Source organism: Arachis ipaensis, chromosome B8, assembly GCF_059453495.1.
Source record: "Arachis ipaensis isolate K30076 ecotype BB chromosome B8, ASM5945349v1, whole genome shotgun sequence".
NCBI classification, from domain to species: Eukaryota; Viridiplantae; Streptophyta; class Magnoliopsida; order Fabales; family Fabaceae; genus Arachis; species Arachis ipaensis.
Window position 1 is genome coordinate 87,022,165 of NC_142443.1, and position 15,816 is coordinate 87,037,980.

Genomic DNA, 15,816 nt, shown 5'->3' on the forward strand with positions numbered 1-15,816 from the left:
CTTTATTAATCTAACTTAGTCATCTATATGCCCAAACAATCAATCCCTAACCGTATCTATGCTTGATATAGATCATCGAGTTTTGGGCTAGGAAACGTACTTGGGACCAAAAACACATTATACTGAAGACAACTTAGTGCCTTCCTCCCTTATTTTCAGTATGTCTTTTATGGTTATGAAATAAGAATTCTTGGATTAGAAAATGCTTGACGATTTAGATTAGTTCGTACTTTTTGAATGATTTTATTTTGTTATTTATGTGGTAACTTAAATTACAAAATAATTAAAAGACCGACTGCCTTTCTAGTATATATTTAAACTATGTATTGCTATAATAATAATTTTCTTAAAATGTACTTGTTATTAAAAAATATTTTTCTGATATAATTATGTCTACTACTATCAAAATTTTATTCTATACTTTTATTTAAATTTTTTATAACATATAAAATAGGTTGATGTATTTCAACATCTTTAAATAGAAGAGTTAATTGATAAATATGCATCTGATTATATGGAAAAATACCCTTTACTTGAATATGTGAGCTCTTGTCCCTATCTCTTCAGTTAGCATAAAATTATTTATATTTTTTGACACCACTATTGAACAATTCATTGTATTCAAATTTATATTCCCATTAAAGATAATGATCACCGGTATCTAATGGTCATGAGTTTGGAATTAAAAACTTTCTTCCATTCGGACTTCAACCTGCCACCTGAGTGCAAAGAACCACAAACTGAATCTACTAACACTCTGGTTCTGATCTAAACCGTTCCAATTGGTGTGGCTATTTTCATATAATATCTCCTTGCAAATAATAATGTTATTTGCTTGTGTAGCCTATTTTTTGTCTCAGATTATTTTTTCAGCACACTTTGAAGCTTGTCCTTTTGAACATGATGACTTTTCTGATGGTTAGTCTGTGGTGCACGAAATTGTGATCATCAACAATGGTGCCAAAGACTTGAAGCTCTCAAACGTGAATCACTCTTTGTCACAATTCCGCACAACTAACCAGCAAGTGCACTGGGTCGTCCAAGTAATAAACCTTACGTGAGTAAGGGTCGATCCCACGGAGATTGTCGGCTTGAAGCAAACTATGGTCATCTTGTAAATCTCAGTCAGGCGGATTCAAATGGTTATGGAGTTTAAGGTGATGAAAATAAAAATAAAATAAAGATAGAGATACTTATGTAATTCATTGGTGGATTTCAGATAAGCGTATGAAGATGCTTTGTTCCCCTTGAACCTCTGCTTTCCTATTGCCTTCTTCCAATCATTCATACTCCTTTCCATGGCAAGCTTTATGTTGGGCATCACCGTTGTCAAGGGCTACATCCCATCCTCTCAGTGAAAATGGTCATGATGCTCTGTCACAACATCGGCTAATCAGCTGTCGGTTCTCGATCATGTCGGAATAGGATCCATTGATCCTTTTGCGTCTGTCACACGCCCCACAATCGCGAGTTTGAAGCTCGTCATAGTCATCCCTTCCCAGATCCTACTCAAAATACCACAGACAAGATTTAGACGTTCCGGATCTCAGGAATGGCCGCCAATAATTCTAGCCTATACCACGAAGGTTCCAATCTTAGATTAGAAACCCAAGAGATACGCATTCAAGCCATTGCTAGTAGAACAGAGGTGGTTGTCAGGCATATGTTCATAGGTGAGAATGATGATGAGTGTCACGGATCATCACATTCATCAAGTTGAAGAACGAATGAATATCTTGGAGAAGAAATAGACTTGAGTTGAATAGAAAAACAATAGTACTTGTATTAATTCATGAAGAACAGCAGAGCTCCACACCTTAATCTATGGTGTGTAGAAACTCCACCGTTAAAAATACATAAGAACAAGGTTCAGGCATGGCCGTGAGGCCAGCCTCCCAAAACGTGATCAAGTGTATGAAAAGTATATCAAAATACAATAGCAAAAGGTCCTATTTATAGAAAACTAGTAGCCTAGGGTTACAGAAATCAGTAATTAATCAGAAATCTTCTTCTGGGCCCACTTGGTGTGTGCTTGGGCTGAGCATTGAAGCATTTTCGTGTAGAGACTTTTCTTGGAGTTAAACGCCAGCTTTTGTGCCAGTTTGGGCGTTTAACTCCACTTTTGTGCCAGTTTCGGAGTTAAACGCCAGAATTCTTGAGCTGACTTGGAACGCCTGTTTGGGCCATCAAATCTCGGGCAAAGTATAGACTATTATATATTGCTGGAAAGCCTTGGATGTCTACTTTCCAACACAATTGAGAATGTGCCAATTGGGTTTCTGTAGCTCCAGAAAATATACTTTGAGTGCAGGGAGGTCAGAATCCAACAGCATCTGCAGTCCTTTTTCAGCCTCTGAATCAGATTTTTGCTCAGGTCCCTCAATTTCAGCCAGAAAATACCTGAAATCACAGAAAAACACACAAACTCATAGTAAAGTCCAGAAATATGATTTTTAAATAAAAACTAATAAAAATATAATAAAAACTAATTAAAATATACTAAAAACATACTAAAAATAATGCCAAAAAGCATATAAATTATCCGCTCATTACAACACCAAACTTAAATTGTTGCTTGTCCCCAAGCAATTGAAAACCAAATAGGATAAAAAGAAGAGAATATACAATGAATTCTAAAAACATCTATGAAGATCAGTATTAATTAGATGAGCGGGGCTTTTAGCTTTTTGCTTCTGAATAGTTTTGGCATCTCACTTTATTCCTTGAAGTTCAGAATGATTGGCATCTATAGGAACTCAGAATCCAGATAGTGTTATTGATTATCCTAGTTAAGTATATTGATTCTTGAACACAGCTACTTTATGAGTCTTGGCCGTGGCCCTAAGCACTTTGTTTTCCAGTATTACCACCGGATACATAAATGCCATAGACACATAACTGGGTGAACCTTTTCAGATTGTGACTCAGCTTTGCTAGAGTCCCCAATTAGAGGTGTCCAGGGTTCTTAAGCACACTCTTCTTTTTGCTTTGGACCTCGACTTTAATCGCTCAATCTCAAGTTTTCACTTGACACCTTCACGCCACAAGCACATGGTTAGGGACAGCTTGGTTTAGCCGCTTAGGCCAGGATTTTATTCATGTGGGCCCTCCTATCCACTGATGATCAAAGCCTTGGATCCTTTTTATCACCCTTGCCTTTTGGTTTAAAGGGGTATTGGCTTTTTCTGCTTGCTTTTTTTTTTTTGCAAGCTTTTCACTGCTTTTTCTTGCTTCAAGAATCAATTTTATGACTTTTTTAGATCATCAGATAACATTTCTCCTTTTCCTTTCATTCTTTCAAGAGCCAACAATTTTAAAATTCATAAACAATCAAATTAAAAAAATATGCACTGTTCAAGCATTCATTCAGAAAAATAATAGTATTGCCGCCACATCAAAATAATTAAACTGTTTTGAAATTTGAAATTCATGCACTTCTTTTTCTTTTTCAATCAAAAACATTTTTCATTTAAGAAAGGTGATGGATTCATTTTCATAGCTTTAAGGCATAGACACTAATGATCATGTAATAAAGACACAAACATAGATAAACATAAAGCATAATTTTCGAAAAACAGGAAAATAAAGAACAAGGAAGTTAAAGAACGGGTCCACCTTAGTGATGGCGGCTTGTTCTTCCTCTTGAAGATCTTATGGAGTGCTTGAGCTCCTCAATGTCTCTTCCTTGCCTTTGTTGCTCCTCTCTCATGGTTCTTTGATCTTCTCTAATTTCATGGAGGAGGATGGAATGCTCTTGGTGCTCCACCCTTAGTTGTCCCATGTTGGAACTCAATTCTCCTAGGGAGGTGTTGATTTGCTCCCAATAGTTTTGTGGAGGAAGATGCATCCCTTGAGGTATCTCAGGAATTTCATGATGAGGAATTTCCTCATGCTCTTGATGAGGTTCTCTTGTTTTCTCCATCCTTTTCTTAGTGATGGGCTTGTCCTTATCAATGAGAATGTCTCCCTCTATGTCAATTCCAACCGAATTGCAAAGGTGACAAATGAGATGAGGGAAGGCTAACCTTACCAAAGGAGAGGACTTGTCCGCCACCTTGTAGAGTTCTTGGGATATAACCTCATGAACTTCCACTTCCTCTCCAATCATGATGCTATGTATCATGATAGCCCGGTCTATAGTAGCTTCGGACCGGTTGCTAGTGGGAATGATTGAGCGTTGGATGAACTCCAACCATCCCCTAGCCACGGGCTTGAGGTCATGCCTTCTTAGTTGAACCGGCTTCCCTCTTGAATCTCTCTTCCATTGAGCGCCCTCTTCACAGATGTCCATGAGGACTTGGTCCAACCTTTGATCAAAGTTGACCCTTCTAGTGTATGGGTGTGCATCTCCTTGCATCATGGGCAAGTTGAATGCCAACCTCACATTTTCCGGACTAAAATATAAGTATTTCCCTCAGACCATTGTAAGCCAATTCTTAGGGTCCGGGTTCACACTTTGATCATGGTTCTTAGTGATCCATGCATTGGCATAGAATTCTTGAACCATTAAGATTCCAACTTGTTGAATGGGGTTGGTGAGAACTTCCCAACCTCTTCTTCGGATCTCATGTCAGATCTCCGGATACTCATTCTTTTTGAGTTTAAAAGGGGCCTCAGGGATCACTTTCTTCTTGGCCACAACTTCATAGAAGTGGTCTTGATGGACCCTTGAGAGGAATCTCTCCATCTCCCATGACTCGGAGGTGGAAGCTTTTGCCTTCCCTTTCCTCTTTCTAGAGGTTTCTCCGGCCTTTGGTGCCATAAATGGTTATGGAAAAACAAAAAGCTTTAGCTTTTACCACACCAAACTTAGAAGGTTGCTCGTCCTCGAGCAAAAGAAGAAAGAAGAGAGTAGAAGAAGAAGAAATAGAGGGGTGTGAGGGGTGTGTATGGTTCGGCTATAGAGGATGTGTTTGGGAGGAAAAGTGGTTTGAATTTGGATGGTGAGGTAGGTGGGGTTTTATAAAGGATGGATGTGAGTGGTGAAAAGAATGGTAGGATTTGATAGGTGAGGGGTTTTTGGGGAAGAGGTATTGAGGTGATTGGTGAATGGGTGAAGAAGAGAGAGAGTGGTGGGATAGGTGGGGATCCTGTGGGGTCCACAGATCCTTAGGTGTCAAGGATATCTCATCCCTGCACCAAGTGGCGTGCAAAACACCCATTTCTGCTAATCCTGGCATTAAACGCCAGGCTGCTGCCCATTTCTGGCGTTTAACGCCAGCTTCTTGCCCATTCCTGGCATTAAACGCCAGTCTGGTGCCCTTTTCTGGCGTTAAACACCCAGAATGGTGCCAGACTGGGCGTTTAACGCCCATTCTGCTACCCTTACTGGCGTTTAAACGCCAGTAGGTTTCTCCTCCAGGGTGTTCTATTTTTCATTCTATTTTTTACTTTTTTTTTTTTTGCTTTTTCAATTGTTTTTGTGACTTCACATGATCATCAACCTACAGAAAACATAAAATAACAAAGGAAAATAGAAATTTAACATAGATAAGTAAAAATTGGGTTGCCTCCCAACAAGCGCTTCTTTAATGTCAATAGCTTGATAGTGGCTCTCATGGAGCCTCACAGATGTTCAAAGCAATGTTGGAACCTCCCAACACCAAACTTAGAGTTTGAATGTGGAGGTTCAACACCAAACTTAAAGTTTGGTTGTGGCCTCCCAACACCAAACTTAGAGTTTGACTGTGGGGGCTCTGTTTGACTCTGTATTGAGAAAAGCTCTTCGTGCTTCCTCTCCATGGTGACAGAGGTATATCCTTGAGCTTTAAACATAAGGGAGTCTCCATTCACTTGAATGATCAATTCTCCTCTGTCAACATCAATCACAGCTTTTACTGTGGCTAGGAAGGGTCTGCCAAGGATGATGGATTCATCTATACACTTCCCAGTCTCTAGGACTATAAAATCAGCAGGGATATAATGGTCTTCAACCTTCACCAAGACATCCTCTAAGAGTCCATAAGCCTGTTTCTTTGAATTGTCTACCATCTCCAGTGAGATTCTTGCAGCTTGTACCTTAATGATCCCTAGCTTCTCCATTACAGAGAGAGGCATGAGGTTTATACTTGACCCTAGGTCACACAGAGCCTTCTCAAAGGTTATGGTGCCTATGGTACAAGGTATTGAGAACTTTCCAGGATCTTGTCTCTTCAGAGGTAATTTTTGCCTAGTCAAGTCATCCAGTTCTTTGATGAGCAATGGAGGTTCATCCTCCCAAGTCTCATTACCAAACAACCTGGCATTTAGCTTCATGATTGCTCCAAGGTACTTAGCAACTTGCTCTTCAATAACATCTTCATCCTCTTCAGAGGAGGAATATTCATCAGAGCTCATAAATGGCAGAAGTAAATTTAATGGAATCTCTATGGTCTCAGTCTGAGCCTCAGATTCCCATGGTTCCTCATTAGGGAATTCCATGGAGGTCAGTGGACGTCCATTGAGGTCTTCCTCAGTGGGAATCACTGCCTCTTCCTCCTCTCCATGTTCGGCCATGTGTGATGTGGTTATGGCCTTGCACTCTCTTTTGGGAATCTCTTCTGTATTGCTTGGGAGAGTGCTAGGAGGGAGTTCAGTAATTTTCTTACTCAGCTGACCCAATTGTGCCTCCAAATTTCTAATGGAGGACCTTGTTTCAGTCATGAAACTTTGAGTGGTTTTGATTAGATCAGAGACAATGGTTGTTAAGTCAGAGGGGTTTTGCTTAGAATTCTCTGTCTGTTGCTGAGAAGATGATGGAAAAGGCTTGCTATTGCTAAACCTATTTCTTCCACCATTATTGTTGTTGAAACCTTGTTGAGGTCTCTGTTGATCCTTCCATGAGAGATTTGGATGATTTCTCCATGAAGAATTATAGGTGTTTCCATAGGATTCTCCCATGTAATTCACCTCTTCCATTGCTGGGTTCTCAGGATCATAAGCTTCTTCTTCAGAGGAAGCTTCCTTTATACTGCCTGTTGCTGCTTGCATTTCAGACAGACTCTGAGAAATCATATTGACTTGTTGGGTCAATATTTTATTCTGAGCCAATATGGCATTCAGAGTATCAATCTCAAGAACTCCTTTCTTCTGAGCTATCCCATTATTCACAGGATTCCTTTCAGAAGTGTACATGAATTGGTTATTTGCAACCATTTCAATGAGTTCTTGAGCTTCTGCAGGCGTCTTCTTCAGATGAAGAGATCCTCCAGCAGAGCTATCCAATGACATCTTGGATAGTTCAGACAGACCATCATAGAAGATTCCTATGATGCTCCATTCTGAAAGCATGTTAGAAGGGCATCTTCTGATCAATTGCTTGTATCTCTCCCAAGCCTCATAGAGGGACTCACCATCCTCCTATCTAAAGGTTTGGACTTCCACTCTAATCTTACTCAATTTTTGAGGTGGAAAGAACTTTGTCAAGAAGGCATTGACTAGCTTTTCCTAAGAGTTCAGGCTTTTCATAGGTTGTGAATCCAACCATGTTCTAGCTCTGTCTCTTACAGCAAAAGGAAAAAGCATGAGTCTGTAGACTTCAGGGTCAACCCCATTGGTCTTGACAGTGTCACAGATTTGCAAGAATTCAGCTAAGAACTGATGAGGATCTTCCAATGGAAGTCCATGAAACTTGCAATTCTGTTGCATTAGAGAAACTAATTGAGACTTAAGCTCAAAGTTGTTTGCTCCAATGGCAGGGATTGAGATGCTTCTCCCATAGAAATCAGGAGTAGGTGCAGTAAAGTCACCAAGCACCTTCCTTGCATTGTTGGCATTGTTGTTGTTTTCAGGTGCCATGGTTTCTTCTTCCTTGAAAAGCTCTGTTAGGTCCTCTAAAGAGAATTGTGCTTTAGCTTCTCTTAGCTTTCTCTTCAAGGTCCTTTCAGGTTCAGGATCAGCTTGAACAAGTATGCCTTTATCTTTGTTCCTGCTCATATGAAAGAGAAGAGAACAAGAAAGTATGGAATCCTCTATGTCACAGTATAGAGATTCCTTGAAGTGTCAGAAGAAAAGAAGAATAGAAGGAGGAGGTGGAGAAGAGGGAATTCGAACTTATCAAGAGGGACAGAGTTCGAATTGCACCTTGATGAGGAGTCTTAGTCCTTTAAATAGAAGGATATGAAAAGAGGGGAAGAATTTTCGAAAATAATTTAAAAAGATTTTGAAATAATTAAAAAGAAATTTGAAAATTTGAATGAGATTTTCGAAAACTAAGATTGGGAAAGAAATAAAGTGATTTTTGAAAAAGATTTTGAAATTAGAAAAATATTGGATTGAAAAAATTAATTTTGAAAAAGATGTGATTAAAAAGATATGTTTGAAAAGATATGATTGAAAATCAATTTAGAAAAAGAAAATTTTTAAAATTAAAGTTGATTACTTGACTATCAAGAAATTAAAAGATATGATTTTAAAATTTAAAGTTTGATCCTTTCTTAATAGGCAAGTAACAACTTGAAAATTTTGAAGTAAATCTTTAATTGAAGCAAGGATTTTTGAAAATAGTAAAAATAAATATAAAATGGAAAGAAATTGATTTTGAAAGAGATATGATTGAAAATATATGATTTGAAAAAGATTTGATTTTGAAAAATTATGAAAACTTGAAAAAAATGTGAATTAAAAACAAAATCTTCCCTCTAGTGTCATTTTGGCGTTAAACGCCCAGAATGGTGCCCATTCTGGCGTTTAAGGCCCAAAACTCTACCTTTTTGGGCGTTAAATGCCCAGCCAGGTGCCCTGGCTGGCGTTTAAACACCAGTTTTCCTTCTTCACTGGGCGTTTTGAACGCCCAGCTTTTTCTGTTTGATTCCTCTGTTGAATGTTCTGAATCTTCAATTCTCTGTATTATTGACTTGAAAAGACACAATTTTGAAAATATTTTTGAATTTTTAATGATGAGAAACAATAAAAATTTCAACTAAGATCAAATAAATAATGCATGCAAGACACCAAACTTAAATATTTTCATATAAGAGACACTAACAAATTGAGAATGCATATGAGAAACAACAAAACACACAAAACAAGAGAATTTAAATATCAGAGCACTGAAATCATCAAGAACAACATGATGATCAATGAAGAACAATATATATAAATTCGAAAAATGCAAGAAAAATAAAAACATGCAATTGACACCAAACATAAAAATTGATACTAGACTCAAACAAGAAACATAAAATATTTTTTATTTTTATGGTTTTATAACTTTTTTTTTGTGATTTTCGAAACTTATATGAAAATAAAGAGAATCAAAACTTTTAATAAGAATTCCAGGAATCATGCAATATTAGTCTAAAACTTCAGTCTAAAAAGATTAGACATGTTTGGCCAAGCTTCAGCAGGACATTACATTCAATAGCTAAATTGATGAGAATCAATCAGCTTTTGTGATGGTGGGAACATCACCTTGAAACTCTAGGATTCATTCTTAAAAATTCTGAAGAAAAGATACCTAATCTAAGCAACAAGATGAACCGTCAGTTGTCCAAACTCGAACAATCCCCGGCAACGGCGCCAAAAACTTGGTGCACGAAATTGTGATCATCAACAATGGCGCCAAAGACTTGGAGCTCTCAAACGTGAATCACACTTTGTCACAATTCCGCACAACTAACCAGCAAGTGCACTGGGTCGTCCAAGTAATAAACCTTACGTGAGTAAGGGTCGATCCCACAGAGATTGTCGGCTTGAAGCAAGCTATGGTCATCTTGTAAATCTCAGTCAGGCGGATTCAAATGGTTATGGAGTTTAAGGTGATGAAAATAAACATAAAATAAAGATAGAGATACTTATGTAATTCATTGGTGGATTTCAGATAAGCGTATGAAGATGCTTTGTTCCCCTTGAACCTCTGCTTTCCTATTGCCTTCTTCCAATCATTCATACTCCTTTCCATAGCAAGCTTTATGTTGGGCATCACCGTTGTCAATGGCTACATCCTGTCCTCTCAGTGAAAATGGTCCTGATGCTCTGTCACAACATCGGCTAATCAGCTGTCGGTTCTCGATCATGTCGGAATAGGATCCATTGGTCCTTTTGCGTCTGTCACACGCCCCACAATCGCGAGTTTGAAGCTCGTCACAGTCATCCCTTCCCAGATCCTACTCAGAATACCACAAACAAGGTTTAGACGTTCCGGATCTCAGGAATGGCCGCCAATAATTCTAGCCTATACCACGAAGGTTCCAATCTTATATTAGAAACCCAAGAGATACGCATTCAAGCCATTGCTAGTAGAACAGAGGTGGTTGTCAGGCACATGTTCATAGGTGAGAATGATGATGAGTGTCGCGGATCATCACATTTATCAAGTTGAAGAACGAATGAATATCTTGGAGAAGAAATAGACTTGAGTTGAATAGAAAAACAATAGTACTTGTATTAATTCATGAAGAACAGCAGAGCTCCACACCTTAATCTATGGTGTGTAGAAACTCCACTGTTAAAAATACATAAGAACAAGGTTTAGGCATGGCTGTGAGGCCAGCCTCCCAAAACGTGATCAAGTGTATGAAAAGTATATCAAAATACAATAGCAAAAGGTCCTATTTATAGAAAACTAGTAGCCTAGGGTTATAGAAATTAGTAATTAATGCAAAAATCTTCTTCTGGGTCCATTTGGTGTGTGCTTGGGCTGAGCATTGAAGCATTTTCGTGTAGAGACTTTTCTTGGAGTTAAACGCCAGCTTTTGTGCCAGTTTGGGCGTTTAACTCCAGCTTTTGTGCCAGTTTCGGAGTTAAATGCCAGAATTCTTGAGCTGACTTGGAACGCCTGTTTGGGCCATCAAATCTCAGGAAAAGTATAGACTATTATATATTGCTAGAAAGCCTAGGATGTCTACTTTCCAACGCAATTGAGAGCGCGCCAATTAGGTATTGGTAGCTCCAGAAAATCCACTTTGAGTACAGGGAGGTCAGAATCCAACAGCATCTGCAGTCCTTTTTCAGCCTCTGAATCAGATTTTTGCTCAGGTCCCTCAATTTCAGCCAGAAAATACCTGAAATCACAAAAAAATACACAAACTTATAGTAAAGTCCAGAAATATAATTTTTAAATAAAAACTAATAAAAATATAATAAAAACTAATTAAAATATACTAAAAACAATACCAAAAAGCATATAAATTATTTGCTCATCAGTCTGCTTGAACAATTGAAGTAGTTCATGATGTGCAACTTTCTCCAACACATAAGGATGATTCCGCCTTATGGATACTAAGGTGGTTGAATATGGAATATTCATTCACACTATAAAAAAAAGGGATATAAAATGGCATCAACATAATGGCGGTTTTATAAAACCGCTGTTATTTTCATAAATTGAGGCGGTTTGGCGGCTACCATAATTTTCTTTGTAGAAAGTGGTAGTTTTTGGTGATTTTGGCTGTTTTAAACGCCATTATCTGCTCCTGCTCACTGACAAAAAAACACTTCTATTTCACTAATAAAGGCTGTAATATTCAATCAAACCTCCATCACAATGTTAGAACCAAGAAGAAACTCCATCAAACCATGAGATCAGCAATCTCATCCACGATGCTCTCCTCTGGTGGCAATGCCGTCGTTGCTGCCTTCGAAGGAGTGCTCTTCTTTGATTAGGTTTTCTGGCTTCGATTTGATGGCTCGTTGCACCGCCGTTCATCTCCTCGTCACCACAAGAAACACCATCATTGCTATCCTCGGCAGAGCTTCTGCTATCTGGTTTTGTGCATCTTAGTTGATCTTGAATTTTCTTAATTCTAATTTGGTTAAGCTTTTACAGAGCCTTTATTTTCTTTTTCCCCTTCAATGGTGGTCCTGCTTGGTTGAATTTGAGTTTTGTAAAGCTTTTGTCTCAATAGCTCTCTAAGTATAATTCCCTTGGTTAATTTTCTTTTTCCTTCTAGGTATAATCTGAGATCGCACATCGGAGGGAGAGGGAAAGGAGAACGAGAGTGAGTTCATTTGAAACCCTAAAGCTTGTCGCCGCCATTGTCACCACCATTCATCTCATTTTAGCCGCTTCCATCAACCTTCTGTGTTCGAGTGAAGGCTCCTCCTCTATCAACGCGTTTCCAAATCTGGTCACTACGCCATAGCTTATGAGATTGAGCGAAGCACCTATTCCATTAATGTGTCTCCTCCGCCAGCGGTGCCGGTACATTCTCACTGCTGAATTCTCTTCTTCAATCCAATCAACATTACTCGTAGTATGTTTCTGTTCATTTTCAATTGTGAGGGGAACATATATTGAACTTATAAGAGGTTCCTCTATTAATTGATAAGCTAATTGATTCAAGTGTTTGTGTCTTTAAAAATTGACTTATAAAAAATGCTATTTTGGTATTTGTTAGTTCAAGCTAAGGATCAGCCTGTGTAATATTTTCATGTTCTTGTTATGCTTCAGTGTTTTATGGAGCTGATGAAAGTGCCAAGGATGGAGGCAAAATTAAGAGTGTTCACTTTCAAGATTTAGTTTGGGACTCAGGTTTACTGATTCTCAAGGTGTTTTGTCTGAATTTGTTTTCAATTTGGTTTTTCTTGTTTCACTTCACTTTACTTTTTTCCACTTAATGCAGGATGAAGACTTCAAGAGGAGTTTAAACACTGTGAACTCTGCCTGTGATGAGGTACTTGATAATTTGCTTACAAAATTAATATAAGTTTTATTTATTTATTTATTTTTCTTGTATTTTTGTGGACTGGTACATTTTGCTTTGATAATAGGTCCGAAATTCAGCTAAACTTAAGAAGATTATAAAGAGAATTCTTTATTTGGGAAACACATTGAACGAAGGCACTGCAAGTCAAAAATGTAGTCATCACCACATCCTGCAAATATATATATCAACAAGAGGATCATTCTTGAGACAACAAGAGGATTAAATGCCTTAACACTAGCTCCAAATTCTGCTAGAGTTCAACCACTTTTGGTTTGAAGCACTCCTGTGGAATCATTTGGGATGCAGGACAAGGTCGTGATGTTTCTGAAGGAACAGAGCATGCTCCACTAACGGTTGAGGCCCTTGTGAATAAGCATGCACAATTTCTTAATAGCATGAGCAAACTCCAGGTAAATGGACTGAGGTTCGTTGACTTGTATGCAAGTACTATTTTACATATCATGTTAACTTGTATTGTGTGGCAGTGAATGGACTTCCCAGTATATTAATATTGACAATTATTAAATGGTGGTCTTTTGTTTCTCCGTTTTTCAAATTGCTAAAGTGCTATGTGCCCTTACTGTTTCTCTATAGTCTTAACGAATCATTTTATCAACAAGAGGATCCTCATGAAACTGAAACTCCCATGTGGCTTCTTTCATATTGTTGATTCTTTTTTATTTATTTTTGGTGAGCTCATATTATTTATTGTTACACAAGTCTTGATTTTACAGCTTATTATATAATGTGTAATATCATGTGCCCATTGTGTTCTTAACTTTTGTTGTCACATGTATTTGCAGAATATAATAGCATCCTTTTTCTTATCTAATGCCTTAACACTAGCTCCAAATTCTGTGTGGCTAAGGTATTTGATCTTCATGATATTATGTTATTTATCTTACTTTTAAGGTATTAGCCAAGCTAGTTACCTCGTTTTATGTATGAGATGTATGTGACACACTGCTAGAAATTGGAGCCAATCTAAGTGAAGACATTTAGAATTAAAAAATTATGTTATATTTGATACTTTATTTGTATTCGAGTTATTACTTTTGATTTTCAACACCAAAAAATTATATATTATGTTTAATACTTTATTTATGAATTCCGTAATATTTTGTTTATGAGTTCTTGTTATTGTGAAACTTTAAACAAAAAATTATTTGTTTAACACGGTAAAAACGATAGTTAAAACTACCTTTCTAAACGATAAAAAATGTCACTTTTACCTAGTAAAAACGGCAGCCTGTAACTATCATTTTAAACAACATGAAATGCCATTTTAACATGATAAAAATGGTGGTTTCAAATGTCATTTTAACCAATCAAAATGCCACTGTTAGGGTAAAAATGGCGGTTCAAAGTGCCATTGTTAGGGTAAAAACAGCGATTCAAAATGCTGTTTTAACCAACCGAAAATGCCGTTTTTGTCTAGTAAAATGGCAGTTTCAAATGGCATTTTAACCAACAAAAAACGCCAATTTGCTAAGGTAAAAATGGCAGTTTATAAATGCTGTTTTTACCCTGAAAATAACGGCGGTTTAAACCACCATTTTAACCTATCAAAAAACTGCCGTTTTATTTGGACATAATGGCGGTTTGAACCACCGTTTTAACCTAGGATATTATCGCAGTTTTTTGAAACCGCATAATAATTAGAATGGCCTCAGAATTACGTCGCTTTCTAAAACCGCTATTCCTAGTAATAATGGCAGTTCAAACCGCGGTAAATACCCAAAAAAACCACCGTTTTAACCAGAATTTTTTGTAGTGTCAATCCTAAGATACCACCTAAGGTGAGAATGCCAATCATTTTATTTTAATTATTTTAAAAAATTTGTTTGACCTTGTTATTTGCTATTTTTATTGTGCTTTCTAGTAACCTCTTGATTTTGAATTTGCTTTTTCTCTTTTTGGTTGCTGCTTTTGGATTTCTAAAAATTCGGTGCTAATCACAACTACCATAGACTTGGTTTTGGGACCCTCTAATGAATTGAAAAAGACAATTATGGACAATACTAGTAAGCATTGGTTTCAACTCAACGAACTCAACTAACCATAGTTTATTTGTTATTTGTTTGAACAATTTCATTTTGAGCTAAAGAGTTCAGTTTTGTAATTTTTTGTAATTTATGTTATTTGATACTACTAAACTAGAAAATCACTAGGAAAACTTTCCATCTTCCTTCTTTCAACTTCCTCAGTTTTCATATTATTTAATTGCTTAATAGTTATGAAACATTGTGGCAATTTAGCAAATAGAATTATTCCAGCAGGATGTTTCCTTCAAATTTCTTGGTATCACTCATAGTGTTTAACGAAACAAGCTAATTATTAGTACTTGTTTGCCACCAATAATTCTCTCACTGTGCAGGTTTCTTTTTTAGTTAGTACTTGTTTAATTGCTAGAAGTTTGCATTAGAGGTTGATTCGTTGATATAGATAGTAATTATTTAAAATCCATGTAATTAGATACTAGTTATTTAAGTGTCAAAGCTCAAAGAATAAAACTATTTCATGCTATAATTAGTTTCAACTTTCAAACACTCCAACATATTAAAAGGGTTAAATTTCTCGATTTTGGACCTAAGAAAATAGAAGAAGTGCACTTTATATATAAAGAAATAGTCTAATTTATTTATGATCGAGTCAGTCAAACAATGACATCAGAAATTCTTATTTTTCCCTTAAAAAATCCCTGATTTTCAAATCTCATCTAAAGTGCTTAAAAAATTGCAGCTTAGTTATGCCTTGTAAGCAAAGGATTTTGTTTATATAAACATAACCACTGCTCAATACTAGAGTGGAGAAAGCATTATATCAAAATCAAATCACAAAAAAAATTGTAAATTCAAAGCTAACTTCCAAAGCTTTCTAGTAATATATGATAGTCTATACTTCTCTTCCAGATCACTGCCTATAACTGGCGTTGAACGCCCACATTTGGAGTTCAACGCCCAAGAAGGACCAAGCCCAGCGTTGAAGACCCAAAGCTGGCGTTCAACGCCACCAAGGGAGCAAGGCAGCAGCGCATTCACCCCCTACCTGGCGTTCAACGCCCATTCTCCAAGTTGAACGCCAGGCTTGGATGAAGCATTCAACCAAAGTGTGCCCAAAGTGAATTTTAGCACTCTTTAGCCTAGTTTCGTTTATCCATGTACTTTTTAATTTTAAATTAACATCTTTT

At 37.1% G+C, this 15,816-nt stretch overlaps 1 non-coding gene across 1 annotated transcript; it reads left to right on the forward strand.

Annotated features, from left to right (window-relative positions):
- Positions 1 to 7,262: 7,262 nt before the first annotated feature.
- Positions 7,263 to 7,371, forward strand: LOC148548716 (small nucleolar RNA R71). Its single transcript, XR_015897544.1, has one exon. It is a non-coding gene; the product is annotated as a small nucleolar RNA R71 (small nucleolar RNA).
- Positions 7,372 to 15,816: the final 8,445 nt, after the last annotated feature.